A 16,306-nucleotide genomic window follows, 5' to 3' on the forward strand; every position below is an offset into this window, starting at 1 on the left:
AAGTCCCAAGGAACAGGCCTGCCCAGCTTCTGGGGGAACAGGGGTGGTTCAGAAAGCACTTCAGGTGTGGGAGCAGAGGAAGAGGTGAAGACAGAGAGTAGAGAAAGTACATATAGAGACAGGGTTCTCACCTCACAATACTTGAGAGGTTGCAATAGTTTCTTCAAATCAATTTAAACCCGACTGGGAGCCCCTCTTGAGCTTGGAAGAGGGTGCAAATTTTAATCTGTCATTCCTGAGGCTCCTTTTTGCTCCCAGGTCAAAGATAGGATGCATGCTTTTGTTTCTGTTCAAAGGCTGAATCTAGCAAAAGAGGCTAACTTCAGACAATTCTGCATTTAATCTTACAACACCAACTGCCTCTAAAAAAAGAGTGGCCCAAGGGCTTAAATCAAGGTGAGAAAAACACAACAAGAACAAAGAATAAAACACAAGTTAATATTCAAAGAAAATCTTACATTGAAATTATAAACTAGTTGTGTTGGAGAGCTGTTGGCACTCCAGGGAGTTGTTAGTCATGGGTCCTAATGGGCTTCTGTGAAGGTTTGGGGCCCAGGGGTCTTTATACATCTACAGTCTACCTCTTTTTTTTTTCCTCTTCTGATGGAATCTTTCCTCTTTTTTTGACTTAGTGTTGGGAATGCCTGATTTTCCCTGCACCTTACTTTGTGTGTGGGGGTGTGGGGAATGCTGGAGAGGTTGTACTTGAGCCTTCCTGGAAGAATCACACACATAAAAATATCAAGCCATTCAAGGAGAATGGTAGAAGTCGGTAGGTTGGAATGTTGGCCCATCTTTCCTCCTATTACATACTCAATGCATCTCTTTGGCTCCATTTCTTCACAAACTCCAGGACCTCCTTTCTTCTCCAAGGAACCTCTTTATCTCTCCTTCAGCCAGGAGAATTTTTTATGTGTCTCTCTGGTCGGTGAAGCCTTGCAGGTGACAACCTCCAAGTCACTGGTTCCAAATCTCAGGTTCTTTTCCTCCACTGTGATACAACTAACTCCATTGTCATAAGCTCAGAGGTTCAAGGAGGTCTCAGGGACAGCAGTTCTAGCAAGGCTGACAATGTGTAGATGTAAATAAGCTCTTCTAAGCAAAGGTAGAGTAACAAAGATAGAGAAACCAAACATCTCCATCTTGGGTGTTAATCATAAGATGTTGAACACTAGGACAAATTTTGAAGAAGTAAATACTTTTATGATGCTGTTATGTAGTCTACCAAATAAAACTCTTTGCTAAAAAACAGTGCAAGTGTACTCTCGGCATGATTTCATTCAGGATAATTACTGTGTTATCTCTGCAGAAGAATATGAAATTATATGGGAGCAATAAATTGTTGAGCTATCTTTGAGAATTCACTTGGGTCCATCAGAAATAAAAGAGAAACTACAGTGCTCTGGATATATTGGAAAATGAAATATAGACATATATTTTACTACATTCTGAAAGAAATCTTAACCACTAGATGGAATATTGTTATTCTGGAAGAATTTAAATTATTATATTGGTCATGGAAATCTCAAATGAGAGGTTATAAGACACAGTCCTGGAGTAATAGTTTTAGGAAATAACAAGAGTACTAATGTCCCATTATTTTCCAAAGAGACTGAAGCTAGCTCACTAGTAAAATCTAAGATGAGCTTGAACACATTCTCTTTCCTTTCTTTGGCCTCATTTTCTTTGTTAGCCAACCAAGTGGTCTGGACTAGAGACCTCAGGTCTCTTTCAGGCCCAATATCTGCAGAATGAAAGATGTGTTAATGATTATCCTTGGAAGGTGGGGTCCTTACAGGAAATAAAACATGTGGCTACTTCATCTCCCCTAGCTGGAAGTTGGGGACATGCTGTGCTTGGGAGATTTCCTAAAGAAAATACCTGCAACCATCCTTTCTAAATCCTTCAGACACTAAATAATCATTTCTAATTTTTCAGACTGTTTTTAGATTTGATTGGACCTATTAATAGCATAGGGCAAGCGTTCTGAGGTGGGGACTTTGGACTGATGGAGCACCATGGACATGCTTCAGGCATACAGGGATTCCTGGGCATGTGTAATGTATGTCCACCTGTGTATATATATATATATATATATATATATAGAGAGAGAGAGAGAGAGAGAGAGAGAGAGGGAGAGAGATGGATATGTGCATGGAATTATACATATATTCCTCCAAACTCACGGGAAATAAACCCATGGATTTCATCAGATTTTTAAAAATAGTTTTATTTGAATTAATTTAGTTAATATTTATTGTATTAGTTTCAGGGATAGAATTTAGTGATTCATCAGTTGCATATAACACCCAATGCTCTTTACATCAAGTGCCCTCCTTAATGCCCATCCCCCAGTTACCCCATCCCCACATCCACCTCTCCTCCAGCAACCCTCAGTTTGTTTCCTAAAGTCAAGAGTCTCTTATGGTTTGCCTCCCTCTCTGTTAAAAAAAAAATCAGATTTTTAAAGGGACCCTGAGCATTCAGAATACTTCAGAAGAATTACTGTTCTTATGGAAGGTGCATGCCATGGACTGAATTGTGTCCCTCAAGTTCATAGGTTAAAGCCCTAACCCCCAACGTGATGGTACTTGGAGGCAGAACCTGGGGGAGGTGATTGGGGTTATTTAAGGTCCTGAGGGTGAGGCCCCCGGATGGGATTAGGACCCACATAAGAAGAGACACCAAAGAGCTTGCTTTTTCTGTCTCTCTGCTATGCTTATGTGAGCACATAGCCAGAAGACAGTTGTCTATGAACCAGGAGGAAGGCCCTCACTGGGGAATGAAATCTGCCAGCACGTTGATCTTGGACTTCTCAGATCTGTGGAAAACTGCCAGAAAATAAATTTCTGTTACATAAGCCCCCAGTCTAAGATATTTTGTTATGACAAACCAAACAGACTAATATAGTACAAAATGTTGAAATCATGAGACCTTCATTTTAGGCCATTTTCTCTCACTGAATGTATCTAGAATCTTGATGTAAAAACATGATTTCCTCTGAGAGATGTAAACAGCATGACTTTGAAGGTCCAAATTCTACTTATATTTTCCATATCATTTTGAAATTGAGTGGCATAAAATTTTTGTTTTGTTCTTTGCTTTTATTTTATTTTTTAATTTAAATTCAATTAGCCTATATATAGTACATCATTAGTTTCTGATTTGTGTTCAATGATTCATCAGTTGCGTATTACACCCAGTGTTCATCACATCATATGCCCTCCTTAATGCCCATCACCCATTTACCCCATCCCCCACCCACCTCTCCTCCAGCAACCCTCAGTTTCCTAGAGTTAAGAGTCTCTCATGGTTTGTCTCCCTCTCTGATGACTTCCCATTCAGTTTTCCCTCCCTTCCCCTATGATCCTCTGTGTTGTTCTTATATTCCACCTATGAGTGAAACCATATGATAATTGTCTTTCTCTGACTGACTTATTTTGCTCAGCATAATACCCTCCAGTTCCATCCACATCAATGTAAATGGTAAGTATTCATCCTTTCTGATGGCTGAGTAATATTCCATTCTATTTATACACCACATCTTCTTTATCCATTCATCTGTTGAAGGACCTCTCGGCTCTTTCCACAGTTTGGCTATTGTGGCCATTGCTGCTAGGAACATCAGGGTGCAGGTGCCCCTTCGGATCACTACATTTGTGATAAATGTCTTTAAATACCCAGTAGTACAATTGCTGGGTCATAGGGTAGCTCTGTTTTTAATGTCTTGAGGAACCTCCACACTGTTTTCCAGAATGGCTTTACCAGCTTGCATTCCCACCAACAGTGTAAAAGGGTTCCCCTTTCTCCACATCCTCACCAACATTTGTTTTTTCCTGTCATGTTAATTTTGGCCATTCTGACTAGTGTGAGATGGTTTGTCATTGTGGTTTTGATTTGTATTTCCCTGATGGCAAGTGATATGGAACATTTTTTCATGTGTCTATTGGCCATAACGTGTCTGTTCACGTCTTCTGCCCATTTCTTGACTGGATTATTTGTTTTCTGGGTGTTGAGTTTGAGAAGTTCTTTATAGATCTTGCATATTAACCCTTTCTCTGATATGTCATTTGCAAATATCTTCTCCCATTCTGTAGGTTGTCTTTTAGTTTCGTTGACTGTTTCCTTTGCTTTACAGAAGATTTTTATCTTGATGAAGTCCCAATAGTTCATTTTTGCTTTTGTTTCCATTGCCTTTGTGACGTGTTTTGCAAGAAGCTGCTGCGGCTGAGGTCAAAGAAGTTGCTGCTTGTGTTCTCCTCAAGGGTTTTTATGGATTCCTGTCTCACATTGAGGTCTTTCATCCATTTTGAATTTATTTTTGTGTATAGTGTAAGAAAAATGGTCCAGTTTCATTCTTCTGCATGTGGCTGTCTAATTTTCCCAGCACCATGTATTGAAGAGACTGTCCTTTTTCCATTGGATATTCTTTGCTGCTTTGTCAAAGATTAGTTGACCATAGAGTTGAGGGCCCATTTCTGGGCTCTCCCTTCTGTTCCATTGATCTATGTGTCTGTTTTTGTGCCAGTACCAGACCGTCTTGATGATTATAGCTTTGTAATAGAGCTGGAAGTCTGGTATTGTGATGCCACCAGCTTTGGCTTCCATTTTTCTCTGGCAAAATGACTAGAAGGAGGAATTCACAACAAAAGAAAGAACCAGAAGTAATACTCACTGCCACAGATCTAATCAACATGGATGTAAGTAAAATGTCTTTTTACTTTATAGATGAAGAAACTGGAGATCTTTTAGCTAGCTAATGAAGTAAGTGGCTGCGGAATATAAATGCCCACCCACCATACTTCAGCTACTTTAAAGCAAAGAGCTGAGACCTTACAGTTTATGGTATCTAACACTGACGTAACATGTAAGCATGTCCTATAATTTCATGGAATAAAACATGAAAAACTAAAATTATATCTACTTTAAATAATGACAAATATTATTTGTCACTTGTAATTTCTGTGTAGGAAAATCCACTGAGGAAAAAAATCACTGTAGTCATTATATTACCAATGAAGAATCTGACTCTGAGGAGAAGCTCAGGAAATCATACATGGTCTCATGACTAGTAAGAAGTAGAGGCTGCCCTGTATGTTGGATAATTGAATTTATCCAATTTTCGTACTGTAAAAACCTCAACTTTCCAGCTTGGCAAAGTGTCTTTCATTTGGCATCAGTTTAAGTGATTTTTTTAAATTATAATGAAATTCTAAATTAGGTTAGTTTTATGATATGAATTGAGTTCACCTTCTGTTTACCTTCTCAAATAGCTTATGTGTTAGTTCCTCCTTATACAGCTTAAATCACAGCATATCAGGTAGAAATAATTTCTTCTTTTGTTATTGTCCTACTCAGGTTTCCAGTTCCCTTAGTCACTTTTCACTTATATGTATATTGCCAAAAAATAATAAAAATAAAAATAAATAAATAAGTCATTCATAAATATTTATGGAATGTCCCCTGTGTGCTGGAATAAAAGATGTTTACATTTCCATTTTGTTTTGTTTGGTACTGGAGGTACAATGACAGGACTAACTATAGAACCTCTACCTCCAAAGACTTAGTATTGAGGAAGATCAGCAAATAAACTGACAATTACAATACAATGCACTATGTTCATCCCTAGAATTTTAGGAGACCTTACTACATATTACTTTCTTATAATATTAAATTGTGTGTTGTTGTATTACTCTTCTAATTTGTGCGTGATGTTTTTCTATTATTTTTGTGATGAAATCTGCCAAATATCTTTTCAGAAGAAGATTCAGCTCTTAAAGTTGTTTTGCAATTCTGTGGGGTTTCCACTGTATAAATAATCTGCCTTTTTCTCTTTTTCCCTCTCTACCACATTACTTAGGGTTTTAGTTGTTATTGTCTTACTTTTTAGTATGCTTTCCTTCAATTATTTTCAGTCGGTGTGTTTTATTTTTATAAATGACTGGCTGATGCTGACTGAAGACAGATTCTAAGACAAAGAATGATTTCTCTTTAGACCTCCAGGCAAATGATATTGGAAAAGACATAAAGCAGGAGACAGGACATTTCTGCCTGTTCATAAGCATCTGCTCTCCTCCCATATCTAGAGAAGATTGTTCCAACAGGCAGTTGGATCCTGAGAACTTTTCCAGTTTGGGTTCTGGAAAGCATACCTTTTGGCACCAACCCCTGGGTTGGGTTCTAATTCTGATTCTGCTTTCTATGTAAGAGAGGAATTCCTTGGCCTAACTGCTTAATCTCTTTTATGTTTATTTCAGCTTCAGTGAAAATTGAGGTTCGTGAGACTCCTGGGTGCCTCAGTTGGTTAAGGGTCTGCCTTCCACTCAGGTCATGATCTTGGAGTCCTAAGGTCGAGCCCCACATCAGACTCTGCTCAGCAGGGAGTCTGTTTCTCCCTCTCACTCTCCCTCTGTGCTCTCTCTCTCTTTTTCTCAAATAAATAAATAAAATCTTTTAAAAAGAAGAAAAAGAAAATTGAGATTCATTACACTAACCTCAGAAAAATGACATGATCTATATGGAAGGGCAAAAACTTTGTCCACAAACTCAGACATATAAACCCTACTTTCTTTAAATCAAATTAAATGTGACTCCTTACCCAGTTTGGTAGGAAATTTAATCTCTGTGTTGGCCTCACCATCTACTGGGTGTATTCTAGAAGTCTGGAGGTTTAAGTGGCACTTAGAAGAAGGAGTCATGGCCTCTGACCTTCAGCCCATCCTGATTGCTGCGCCATCCTCACTGTCTTCACTCAATGTGGCTCCTGGAAGTCTGATGACTTCTCTGGAAATCCAGGTTCTTGCTAAGGTTTAGCTGATGGACATGCTTACTCTTGTTGGATAAGGGCTGCCGCAGACCACAGCTGACCATAATGGAGGGACAGTGGATGATAATGGAGCTGACGATAATGGAGGGATGGTGATGTCCATCCCCGGGGTGGCTATCTCCTTTCCAGAATCACAAAATTGCTTCTCTTTCTTGCTTTTTCTACCTTCTCTTCCGCACTTTCCCACTTTGTTCCCAAACTGCCAGCCTTCTCCCCACTTCTCCTCCACATGATGATTTTCAATGAACCCACACCTTTATAGAGGACAAAAAGCGACATTCATTTCTGGAATTTCTGTTCTTATATGAAAAAAAAAAATTCTTAGGGCAAGGATACTGATGGCTTGTCCACACTTTGAATGGGGGTCCTTAGAAATGAAGGAAAAACAAACATCAGTGAAAATATTTTAATTATTTTCCTTGGCACGCATACAAAGTTCTGACCACTCAAAAATACATGAGTATCCCTTCCTAAAAAGAGAGAGAATTCAATGACTCTGATCTGATGGATACAGAGTTTCTGTTTGGGGAGATGAAATGTCATGGAGATAGATGGTGATGATGGTTACATAGTAATGTGAATGTACTCGATACCACTGAACCAAGCACTTAAAGATGGTTGGAATGGCAAATTTTACATTTTGTATATTTCACCACAATAAAAAAACATTCAGTGATTCCTTAATCATATGCAATAAAAAATAGCTCTTCACATGATTGGCCAAGGTCCTTCAAAATCTGTCTCAAGTCACCTTTCTGAACATCTTCCCTGTATGCCCTTGTATCCTCCAGTTTTTGCTGTGATGATGTCCTGTAGGAAGAAGTCAATATTTCAGTGACTTGCAACAACTAATTTTACTCCTCACTCATATCAGGTGCTAGGGTTCTGCTCTAAGCTATGGGTTAGTTCAGGACAGCCTGAACTGTCTTCTCATTCCCAGACTCAAGAGGAGAGTGAATCTTGAATGTGGCATTCTCAAGGTGGAGGGCAGGAGTGCAAGGGAGCTGGTGGAATAGCAGAAGCCCCCAGTGACTCCGGGGGATGCACTTCAATGCTTCCTCCAATGCTTCCTGGCCAAGGCATTGGGTGCATGCACAAGCCCAACAACCACAGGGCAGGGAAATTTACTCCTCCCAAGGGGGTAGGAAAGGGGAAGTTACTATTTACTTTACAGCAATACAATATACTTCAGTCCATACTTTTAGTCAAATATACTCATTACCCTTCCTTCCACAAACAAAACGTGCAAAAAATATCATCTAGGGGCGCCTGGATGGCTCAGTTGGTTAAGCGAGTGCCTTCTGCTCAGGTCATGATCCTGGAGTCCCTGGATCGAGTCCCGCATCGGGCTCCCTGCTCGGCAGGGAGTCTGCTTCTCCCTCTGGCCCTCCCCCCTCTCATGTGCTCTCTCTCATTCTCTCTCTCTCAAATAAATAAATAAAATCTTTAAAAAAAAAAATATCATCTAAAAAAGGCATCAGGCTTTCCAGATACCGGCTCTCATGATGGTTTCTATGTCAGACTTGAAGGTGGCTCCTCAATCAAGAGATCCATAAGCTAAAAAGACAGGTGATTTCCCTCCACACACCCAAAGTGTATTGGGAGGAACAGAGACAGGATACTAACAGTCAACATACTCATTTGTAAGGGGGAAGGTGCAGACACAGTAGACACTGGGCAATAGCAATTTTTCAATTCTCCTGGGCATGCATTGTGAGGCTCCACTGTCGTAGGAATGTGCCTTGATTATCCCCTGGTTCTTCTCTCTGGGAGTAGCTCCCCAATGCATTGCTCTTCTGGCTCCTAAATCCAAACTGAGAAATCTTTCTCTTTCCATTATCCTATTTGACCACATCTAAGGAGAACACTGGAGACGATGCTTTTCTTGGGGCACACACAGCTTTCTCAGCATGCTTCCTGGCCATAAACAGGTGGGGCCCTGTGGTGGCAATCCTCCAGGGCGTCCCCTCATGATTCCATCTGGCATTTATCCCTTTGTCCCTCTGTGTACTCCTCTCCACATTGCATCAGGGTCAGTCTGTGCGACCAACAGCGTAGTGTTAAAGTGATGGTGTGTCGTTTTCAAGACTCGGTCCTAAAAGGTACCGTAGCACTTGCCTTGTTTTCTTGTATCATGCACTCTGAGAGAAACTGGCTCCCATGTCATGAAGACATACCAAGCAGCCTTAGGGAGAAGGGTCCATGTGACAAGGAACTGTATCTCCCTGCCAATAGCCATGTGAGTAAGCCATCTTGGAAGAAGATCATTCCAGCCCTACTCAAACATTCAGTTGGCTGTAACCAGTTTCTCTATTAACCAGCTTTTACTATGATAATGCTTCATAAATATTATCCAAATTTTGGTGGGTTCCCATAGCAAATGCTCATTTCTTGGGGCAGTGTGTTTGCTATTGTGTCTTTACAGAGCTGGTTTAGGTGTCCCACATGTCTTCTCAGTCAGGACCCAGGCTGAAGGAGTAACCTCTGTGCAGGATGTGTTGGTCCCATGTGGAGTTAGGAGCACAGAGGGTTGGTGGAAGCTCACATTGCCTCTTAAACCCTCTGCTCAGACCCTTCATAGTCTAAAAGGTACATGAGCAAAGTTACACTTGCATTCCTTCCTCTGGTTCAAGCATGTAATGGGGAAGGGAATATAATATATCCATGGAGTGCAGGGCAGAGGATAACCATTTGTTGACCATGGTCGAATCTACCATACCCTTTACCTGGGATATCTATGCCATATGGCAAACCACTACAAAACTTAATGGCTTAAAATTACAATACATTGTTATGTCTTATGTTTCTGTGGATTGATTGGGTCACTCTGCCTATTCTGTGAGGTCGCTCATGCAATTGTCTCTGATGGTGGCTGTGCCTAGACATCGTTTGAAGGTGTCTTCACTCACCCATCAGTGCCTGCTCAGGGGTGGCTGGACATTTCTCTCCTTCTACACAGTCTATTCTTGAGGTAGCTTGGGTATCCTTACAGCATGGTGTTTGTTGTCGTCGTCGTCGTCGTCGTTGTTGTTGTTTTTAATTGAAGTATGGTTGACACACAATGTGACATGAGTTTCAGGTGTTCAACAAGTCTATAGGTCATGCTGTGCTCACCTCAGTGTGCTGCCTGCCATCTATCACCACACCACACTCTTACAATACCATTGACTATATTCCCTATTCACCACTGGAAGCCTGTACCTCCGACTCTGTTTTGCCTGTTTATCCCATCCCCCACCTTTTCCCTTCTGACAACCGCCAGTTTGTTTTCTGTAGCAATGGGTCATTTGGGCTTCTGTTTGCTTGCTTGTTCTTTTGTTTTGTTTTTTAGCTTCTACATAGACGTGGAATCATGTGGTATTTGTCTTTTTCCGCCCGATTTACTTCACTTAGCATAATGCCCTCTAGGTCCAGCCACAGCATGGTGGTCTTAAGATAAGCAGACTCCTTGGGCATCTGGGTGGCACAGTCAGTTAAGCAGCCTACTCTTGGTTTCAGCTCAAGTCATGATCTCAGGGTTGTGAGATCAAGCCCCGTATTGTTGGGCTCTGCCTGAGATTCTCTCTCCCTCTCCCTCTGCCTTCCTGCTCATGCTCCCTCCCTCCCTCTCTCTCTCTCTCTCTCTCTCTCTCCCCAAAAATAAATAAATAAATCTTAAAAAAAAAAAGGATATGGTGGCTGGCTTCCCTCAATCAAGCCTTCCAACAGACAGGCTGTGGAAGCTTCTAGTCTCTAGCAGCCCAGGCCTGGAAAGTAGCACAGTGGCATAGATTCTGTATTCTGTAAGTTATATCATATCCTGCCCAAATTCACTAGAAGGAGGCTTCTTAATGAGAGAAGAATCAAAGAATCAGTGACCATCTTTACTCATTTTGCCCACAGGTTGTTTTAAGGAGGAAAAAAGAAACTGTAGTGCAATACAGAATTTGCATCTATAAAGTGGAATGCTGATCAGCCAATACAAATAATGTTTTAAAATTATTTAATAGCATGCCAAATGTTTCTGATGCATCTCTGGGTGAAAAAGTATAGACAGCAAAACAGCAGACACTGGATGTTAAAAACATTTATCTCTTGATTGTGGAATTAGGCTTAATTCTTACTTTAGATGGTTATCTTGCTACAGGAGTTATTTATTTAGAGTACCACAGATAATGAAGTGAGAGAAAATAAAAACTCTACTGGAATAGACAGTTTCCAGCTCTACACTGTAACTCTATTCAGCCATTGAATGTAGTGCCTTAAAACTACCTGAAGGTGTGAGGGTATGTTTGCATTCTATTGCGGTGTGATAAAAATGCAGATTACAAAATAAAACATACTCTAATTAAAAGTAGTTGACTCTGGTGGTAGGATTGGGGCTGATTTGTGTGTGTGTTTGTGTATGTGTGTGCTTTTATTTATTTTCCACATTTTGTATAAATAAGCTTACTTAATTTTTGTCAGAAAATAATGCTAAGTATTACTTTAAAGAATGCAAAGGAGGCCGAAGACTCCAAAATTAGATGCTATTTGAAATATCATCGTATACATAGTGGGCTATATGAAATTCCGTTTTAAATTAACAAACATCACTGCTTAACATTTTCATTTTTAATTCTACCTTATCATTGTCCTAAGGAATGCTGTTCATTAACTCTAACACCAGGGGAAAACATGTAATGGGAACATTTCACATGATTCAGATTTGGGCTGCTGGTGCAGAAAGCCACACCCTGCGCTGACCCACACACCTCACAGAGGGGATGGAATAAGCTGGAGAGGAGCTCATTCTACTTTGTCAAATGTGAGGCAATAAATTCCCAGGTGGTCACACAGGCTTCCAAACCTTCTATGTCAGCAGACACTGCAGTCTGACAGATGAAGCTCAGTGCAAAACATCCCAGCCTAGGAGTTCCTTTGCATGACGTATGAACATCTGTCTCAACACAGCCGAGGCCCCTCAGCTGCATCTGCAGACTCCAGAGCCTGCAGCGCGAGGGCTGTCCCTGCCCAGCTTTGGAGGGCTTTGCTTGTTACATTCCAGGGAGTCCCAGGGGCAGGTGATTTAGGTTCTTGGCTAGTTTGTGGCTTTTGCAAATCTTCACTGGCTCTGTCCAGCAGGGAGAAATCATGTGACTCCCTACGTAATCCAGAGCTGGCTGTGAGGCAGCCAACAATTCCCACAGAAGGAGCCCCAGAGGAGCCGGGGAATGTCTGCTTTTCTGAGCTGGGGACCCAACAAACAGTATCTACTTATTTAGCCTGAGTTCTGGACCCATTGAGAGATAAACAAATCTTAAGTCAGAACAAAGCACTGCCTTGATTACAAGTAAAGATCATCTTGGGGAATGTGATTGTATCTGACTCAGAATGAGCTAGCCTCACCCAGAAGTCACAGGTCGTTCTGGACCAGAAGAGCTTCCCCCTGGAGCAGGGCAGAAGCTGCTGCCGCCTGGGAAGGCACTGAAGAAGGCACTGTCCCTGCAGGGACTCACCCCAGGAGGGAGTGGGGAGATAGGGGTGGAAATGCACAGCCTGCCTCAGGGAGGACCAGGCCCTACCTTCTAGGTTTCCCCAGTGGAGGAAAAGCAGGTGCTCAGTAGGTGGCCTCTGACCAGGGGGAAATGAGGTCTGTGCTGGGCTGGACGCACCATGCTGTTCCTTCAGCAGTGGAATTAGGTCATTCTTCTTGACAAGGAGGGGCCAGAGCATTAGACTCAAGGCCCTTCCCACCTGTGGACTAAGACTGCGGGAGTGCAGAGGAAGTACTCTCATGCCCCAGCGCTCGGGATGGCCCAAGGGGCGGTCAGGAAGGCACAGTTCTAACAGGTGGACGGCCTCGGCTTCCTCATCTGTGGTTGGCTCCTACACTGACAGAGGCAGGCACCGTATTAAGCCAAACTGGGGTGAAAAGAGGAGTCAAGTCCAGTCTTTCACCTTGAGGCACCGGGGAGGAGATGGCCTGCGGTCTCTAAATTCTCTTTAATCTTCTACAATTCTAAATTTTATAAGGCACCCATCAGAGTGTGGAAGAGTTGGTCCAAGTTAAGGAAAAGATGAAGATGCTAAAAAAAAAAAAAAAAGATGAAGATGCTCCTGAAACCTCTGGCCAAAGAGACAGGTTTTAGCCTGTGGATAGAAGCTTCGGACTTGGATTTGGAGCTCTCAAACGTTCCCCTTTGAAGATGGAACCAACGTCAAGGGTGTGCAGAGCCTGCAGCTGCGCACAAAACTGAAAACTGGAAAAAGAGACAAGGTGTGGGAGTTGAGGGAAGGGGGCAGGTGGCGGGGGTAACAGGAGCAGAAGCACGTTGTTCCTGACGCAGGAAACTCTTCCCCTTCAAGTTGCCAAATGAATGGATGTATAATTCATGATGCCACTCATAATAAGACTGTATAAAACCCTGTAAAGTCCTCCTCTGATTGCAGAGTCTAAACTAGAGGTGGCTTGCAAGCATACATACACTCTGCCTGACCTCGCTTTCAGAGTTTCTTCCCTTAGAATCTATGAGCCGACTGAACAACATTTCTTTCCCTCTCCCAGACAAGTAACGTGCTGTCTTTCTTCTGTATGTGCGGAAACTTGTCTCCGCCCAGAACCCTTCCCCATCCCCCCCCGCCCCCAACACTCCTTTTCTGTTGGTTTTTTTCCATTCCTGCTTTACAGATCAGCTTAGATGTCACTTCTTCTCGGAAGCATCCCTGCAAAAAAATGAGCCTGATGACCTCCTCTGCACTCCTCACATCCTGTCCAGGTGCTCATGTGGTACTTCCCTCCCCTTTCCTCTGTGTCCTTCACCAGCTTGTAAGCTCTGGGAGGATGGGGCATGTCTGCTCCGTCCATCGCCACACCTCAGAGCCTGAACAAAAGAATGTATCAATGGGGCGCCTGGGTGGCTCAGTTGGTTAAGGGACTGCCTTCGGCTCAGGTCATGATCCTGGAGTCCCCGAATCAAGTCCCGCATCGGGCTCCCTGCTCGGCAGGGAGTCTGCTTCGCCCTCTGACCCTATCCCCTCTCATGTGTTCTCTCTCATTCTCTCTCTCAAATAAATAAATAAAATCTTTAAAAAAAAAAAAAAAAGAAAAGAAAAGAATGTATCAATGCTTATTTAGTGCTTCACATTTCTGTGTTAGGCATTTTACTTAGCCCTTAAAATCAGGCTGGAATTGAGGAGAGTAGAAAGAGATCTAACTAGCTCCATTTCACCAGTGAGCAAACTGAGAGTCAGAGAGTGTAATTGGCAGGTGTGAGTTCACACTTCATTGAGAAACGGAGCAAGAACTATAACGTGATCTTCTGTGATTTCCAGTTTTTCATGATATCCACTTTACGGGAAAGAAAGAGAAAGAAATTATGTCCAATGGTCCCATGATCATCTTACCTAATATAAAAAATACATTCACTCAGAGTCTAATTTCCTTTGCAATAGTTGGCTTTAAATGGAATAAATTCATATAAAATAAAATCAATTATATATGTATGTGTGTGTATATACATGTGTTTCTATGAATGTGTATATGTATGTATACATAAAATGTACAAATGACTTTGAGCTTTTCTAATCGATAAAGTCCAGTAACTTCTTCAGGAACTAATGTTCCTTTTGACCTTGATATCCTGCTGAGATTTCACACTGGTGTTCTGCACAGAGTAACACATTTGCAAGATTCACCTTTAAGTGCTTTCTATGGATTTTTATGTGTTGTTTATTGGTGATACATATTTAAGTCCATTTTAAAATTTGCAACTTCCTATCACTTGATAATGTTAAAGTAGTGTTCAAAGCTATATTTCAAAATACTGAATTAGCCTCAATTCCATTGCCCTCATTTGCTAAGAAGGATTGATGGAGTACATGTGTTATTTGAGAGAGAGTGCGTGCCAAGTTCTGTACCAGATTTTCAAGAAACACAATTTCATTTAGACTCTACAACTGCCCTTCGTGGTTGGGTTATGACCACTATGGCACAGAAAAATAAATTGGGAATGTAAGAGATTAAACTTGTTCCAGGTTCTGCAGAAAGAATTTGGGAGAACTGAAATTTAGGTACAACTTCTGATGTTGGAGTCCATGCTCTTTCCATGTCTTTTCTGGATTCGAGCATGCAGACTTGATTGTGCTCCTTCCATGATCCAGGAGAGCACTTAGATCCTCAGGAAGAAGGATAATAGGGAAAGAAAATTGCTCAGAGACTATGAAGAATGGAGTATAATTCCCAGAGCTGAGCGGTCCCAGTGAGGTGACCTTGAGAGAGTTCCTGTGCAATGAGGCTATTAGAGGAGAATTGCCTCCAAATCAAGATTGATTGGGTGCCACCTGGGTTCTAAGCCACACAACTTTAGATGACTCCCTTCTCTGCTCTGGGTTTCTATGTCCACATGTACCATCATAGGAGTGTGGAACCTGATGATCTCCAAACTATCTTGCCACCACTAAATTCCATCTCTTCTAGCCCCCAACAGCATACCTTTTATCATCATTATTATTAATTATTAATTTGCTTCTCTCTACTGAGTTTAAGTTTGACCTTCCTCCTTCCTTATATATCTCTTCCATATCTCCTCCAGGCCACCAACTAATGAAGCAATGGGTCCTTTTCCACCCTTCGAAATAAACACAAGCATGTACTGAACCTGTTTACAGGCATTCAATCTGTTTGCTGTGCCACATTGTTGAAAAATTTTACTCTTCTTAAACTCCTGTCTGTTTCTGAACACAGACACATACTTATGTGTCTTTCTCAAACAGCAGGAGGTATTGTTCATGGCCAACCTTTTTTGTAGCTGTCACTATGATGACCTGTAAGAAACAGATGGGCTGATGGAGAGTACAAAATTGAACATTTTGTTTTCACTTTTTCAGTTAAAGGGGAAAAGCATCATTTAGGCCACCCAGTTGAGCTATAGATCTTTTCCTGGTTGGTTTTCTGGTTGTAACAAGTATTGATGTTAAGGAAAGGAAGAGAGAGAAAAATGGGCAAGAGGAGGCTGAGAGCCAACGAGGAACATTTCCACTGAGTACTTGTGCCTTAGAGAGATCATAAAGTTTTAGTGTCTAATCCTCAACATTTTAAGTTTGACTAGGTTTCCCCAGGTGATCAAACTCAAGAAGACAGGCTGTTTCTAACCAAATACATAGGATATAGGTAAAAATAGCTATTTTTGTCTACATATTTATTAACACCGAGATATGCTATGGATTCTAGAAGGTGGTGGATATACAATGGTTAACAAGTTGTAGTCTTTGACCTCAAAAAGTTTGTAGGTTCACGAGGGGCACAGACAAGTAAATAGAAATACAAAATGTAATGTGATGCATTCACATGCCTAGAAACAAGCTAAAAAGAGCCATGAGAAGTTCATTATGGCTAGGTCCTAGGGTACACACTTAAAGACTAAAATGATGTACAACAGCAGCCATCTGGGAAGGTAACAGATAGGATTCTGCTCACCCTCTGTGTCCCCAGCCCCTAGCAAGCGGCTAAGAATGGTGGAA

Source organism: Mirounga leonina, unplaced genomic scaffold, assembly GCF_011800145.1.
Source record: "Mirounga leonina isolate KUSES-001 unplaced genomic scaffold, KU_Mleo_1.0 Mir_129, whole genome shotgun sequence".
NCBI classification, from domain to species: Eukaryota; Metazoa; Chordata; class Mammalia; order Carnivora; family Phocidae; genus Mirounga; species Mirounga leonina.